Source organism: Lucilia cuprina, chromosome 3 (genome assembly GCF_022045245.1).
Source record: "Lucilia cuprina isolate Lc7/37 chromosome 3, ASM2204524v1, whole genome shotgun sequence".
In the NCBI taxonomy this organism is placed as follows: Eukaryota; Metazoa; Arthropoda; class Insecta; order Diptera; family Calliphoridae; genus Lucilia; species Lucilia cuprina.
In genome coordinates this window covers 5,579,775-5,584,365 of record NC_060951.1, presented here as the reverse complement: position 1 = coordinate 5,584,365, position 4,591 = coordinate 5,579,775, and positions in this window count along the sequence as shown.

Below are 4,591 nucleotides of genomic sequence, written 5' to 3'. Positions count from 1 at the left end.
TTCTGTTCTAGTTCTGTTCTAGTTCTGTTCTGTTCTAGTTCAGTTCAGTTCAGTTCTAGTTCTGTTCTAATTCTGTTCTAGTTCTGTTCTAGTTCTGTTCTAGTTCTGTTCTAGTTCTGTTCTAGTTCTGTTCTAGTTCTGTTCTAGTTCCGTTCTAATTCTGTTCTAGTTCTGTTATACTTCTCTTCTTGCTCTGTTCTAGTTCTGTCTTAGTTCTGTTCTAGTTCTGTTCTAGTTCTGTTCTAGTTTTGTTCTAGTTCTGTTCTAGTTCTATTCTAGTCTTGTTCTAGTTCTGTTCTAGTTCTGTTCGAGTTCGGTCTTTGTTCTGTCTTAGTTCCGTTCTAGTCCTGTTTTAGTTGTGTTTATATCGTTCTATTTCTGTCTCTTCAAGTTTTTTTCTAGGTTTGTTCTGGTTCTGTTCTAGTTCTGTTCTATTTCTGTTTTAGTTCGTTATATTTCTGTTCGATATATGTTCCACTTCTATTCTAGTTCTGTTCTAATTGTTTTCTAGATCTGTCCTCCTTATGATGTAGTAATTGTAAAAGTTGCAAAATATCTATAAAAAATTGAATTATTCTCAATTTTTCCAAAACTTTTGCTAAATTTTCTTAAATATTCTCTTACCAACTATTTCCTTAAAATTTAATTTGTTTGTAAGTGCTCTTACCTGTAAATAAAAGAAAAAAACATCAAATTAGTAAAATTCTTTAATAAAAATGTTTTTAACAAAATCTAAAGCATACTTTTAGTTGCCTCATAAAATTGTTCTTTTCTCATAATCACGTGTTTTATGTCTTTACAGTTCATCAAATCTTTTGCGAAAAAAGTTTAGTTTTTGTTTTTCATTATTTCTTGTAACTTTAATTAAATTGAAATGTTTACTACATATAATTAAGGATCTTAATCTTAAGCCCCAAGTCTATTTCGTTTTATGTTTTACTGCTAATAATAATCATTGTGCATATGTTGAAAAAAGAAACGAAAACAAAACCAACCTTTATACCTTTATGAGTCCAGAAATTTTACACAACTTTGCAAAAAAAATAAAACAACATTTCATATCGACGGAAACATCCCATTCAACAAACATCTTTGTTATCTTTTCTTTTTTTTGGAGATTTCCATGAAAACATTTGCAATTTCCTAAATGTATGGGAAACGGAAATACAACAACATAAAAGTTAAAGTAAAAACGAGGATTTGTTTGCAAAAAAAAAATCATTAAAGATTTTCTGCTTATTTTGTTGTTGTTTGCTTTTATTCTTCAACATTCGTTATGATGGATTTGTTATATTTGTTTTTTCTAAGTCTTGCATCGAAAGAGTGGATAGGGGGGTGTATAGCATGGAAATAATAAGCAGGATTTGCCAAAAAGTTTTTCTGGGCCGAAAAAACGAAAATAAAATAAAAACAGTAAAATATTCAAGAAATATAAAAGGTTTTAAGGTTAAAGTAGGGTTAAAGTAATAGAAAATGTGTGTTTCTTATGTATTTGATGATTTGTTTGTTTTGAAGACAAAAAAATCCACACAAAAAAGTTTTTACCCAAAAGTAGGCTTTAATTAACGCAATATAAGAAGAAGAAAAGGTATAAAATGTGTTCAATAAAAAAAAGATTTTAGTTCTAGGTTAATTCTGTTCTAATTCTGTTTTAATTCTTTTCTAGTTCTGTTCTAGTTCATTTCTAGTTCTGTTCTAATTCTGCTCTAGTTCTGTTCTTATTCTGTTCTAATTCTGTTCTAGTTCTGTCCTATTTATATTCTAGTTCCGTTCTGGTTCTGTTCTAGTTCTGTTCTAGTTTTGTTCCGTCCTACTTATGTTCTAGTTCGGTTTTAGTTCTGTTCTAGTTATGTTCTAGTTCTTTTCTAGTTTTGTTCTAGTTCTGTTCTAGTTTTGTTCTAGTTCTGTTCTAGTTCTGCTCTAGTTCTGTTCTAGTTCTGTTTTAGTTCTGTTCTAGCTCTGTTCTAGTTCTGTTCTAGTTCTAGTTCTGTTCTGGTTCTGTTCTAGTTCTGTTCTAGTTCTGTTCTAGTTCTGTTCTAGTTCTGTTCTAGTTCTGTTCTAGTTCTGTTTTAGTTCTGTTCTAGTTCTGTTCTAGTTCTGTTCTAGTTCTGTTCTAGTTCTGTTCTAGTTCAGTTCTAGTTCTGTTCTAGTTCAGTTCTAGTTCTGTTCTAGTTCTTTCAGTTTAGTTCTTGTTCAGATGACTTTAAATGTATTTGCAATCGAATTTTTTGTTCATCCCTAAAAATATGCTTTGATTTTTATATTTTTCGACCATTTACATTTTAACAGTGATTTTTGATCTTCATCTAAATACTCAAACAAAAAAAGACTAAAAATTTTAAAAACCAAGTGGGGAAATCGTTGAAGCAATGGCAATTTAAACAACACTTTACTACCTTGATGCACGTAAAAGCATCATATGCTGGCAACAACTACAAACCGGGCGCCAAAAAAACAACATACACAACTAATACGTGCCTTTGCTTTTCAAAAAATTCATTTATTTTAGCAAAGGAGCCAGACTAGCTCTCTGGCTGAATGGTTGGCTGCCTGAAAACCTAAAGTACACAAAAGTATCATCACTACTAGAGGGTAACTTCTATCCAGAACGTTTAGTGCAAATTTTCCAAATCAAAATAGTCTCTAAAGGTTAGAGAGAGAGGAGGTTGTTTTAGGTAAGCGATGAGTTGCCTTACAATTTGAAGAAAATGCAGAAAATATTTAGTAGCATTTACTTTGTAGTGTATGTATGTGCACATACATACACTTATTTCTCAACTCACATAAATAGTATCAATGTTAAATTGTATGAAATGTATACATGCCACACATGGCTCATGTTGCATTAGAAAATAAATGAAAATTGTATTAGACATGGCAAATTCAATGTTAAAATGAATAGATTTCTTGCTTTATTCTGTTCACTTTTGGAAAAAAATCAAAGATTGAAAAAACAAAAAATTTTCAATTGTAATTTCGCAAAAGAGTGCGTGTAGAGTTTGAAACTTAACAAATGAACATTTGTTAGCGGAACATGAGTAAATTGAATTTAATTATACGGAGTATCAAATTTTTTTAAGAAGAATATTAAACAAATTTAAAAGCAAATAAGTTTAAAGAAATGTTTTACTTTAATAATATAATTTTCTTAAAATTTTTTTTAACAAATTGTAAAGAAATTTGCAATATTTTTTTTAAATATCAAATAATTTACTTTATTTTAATTAAAACGCTTTGAATTTTTTTAAAAATTCCTTTATTTTAAAAAGTTGTCATGAAAAAAGTGTTGCCTACTTTTAGGCTATATATGGAAAATTTTTAGTTTTTTTAATTCTAAAGCTTAAAATGAAGAAATCCTTAATGAAGACTATTATAAAAACTTCTAGTAACATAAGCACTAAATTAGCATTAAGACCAGCAAAAAAATTTCCACCTAAAAGTAGGCTTTTAAAAAAACAAACAAAAATTTTTTAAATAAAACAGCCCAATGATAAGAAATATCCTTGGTTGGGTTATCAGCCAAATGATGTCATTAAATATTTACAACTTTTGCTAGCAAAACACCAATAAACACTACAAACAGTAACTGAAAAGAAAACAGCATTACTTTCTCAAGTAGCACACTACTCACTAACTGTTTCACATCTTAGTTTATACGATGATAATGTTAAAGCATTTTTCAACAACAGATCTTTTTTTTTTTAGCAAAACTCTAGCATTAACAGCAGCAGTAGTAGTAGTAGTAGTAAAAGATAAACTCATAAAATAATCGTTACGTTTTATTGTCGACAATCATTGAGTTTGATTGTTGAAAAGAGGTTTTTGTTATGTTGCTGCTGCATCTACTGCTGTTCTGTTATTTTAGCTAAAAGAAAAATACTTTTCTATGAATTTTCATAGTTGTTTTATTTCCCATAAACATTTTGCCAACAGCAGCAAACAATAATAATATTTAGTTGTTTTTTTTTCTCTTTTATTAGTGGAAAATGGTTAAAGGTGTTGATGTTGTTAAGAAAAGAATAAACATTTTAAGTTTAATTAATTAACAGTTAAAATAAAAGAATAACCAATAAATGTAGCATACTTCAGGGAACTAGAACAGAACTGGAACCGAACTAGAACTGAAACAGAACTGCACTAGAACCACAACAGAACCAGAACAGAACTATAACATAACTAGAACAGATCAGAACTAGAACAAGAAAAGAACTAGAACAGAACTAGAACAGATCTAGAACAGAACTAGAACAGAACTAGAACAGAACTAGAACAGAACTAGAACTAGAACAAGAAAAGAACTAGAACAGAACTAGAACAGAACTAGAATAGAACTGGAACAGAGCTAGAAAAGAACTAGAAAAGAACTAGAATAGAAGTAAAACAGAACTAGAACCGAACTAGAACAGAACTAGAACAGAACTAGAACAGAACTTGAACAGTGATAGAACTAGAAAAGAACTAGAACAGAACTAAAACAGAACTGGAACAGAACTAGAACAGAACTAGAACAGAACTAGAACAGAACTAGAACAGAACTAGAACAGAACTAGAACAGAACTAAAACAGAACTAGAACCGAACTAGAACAGAAC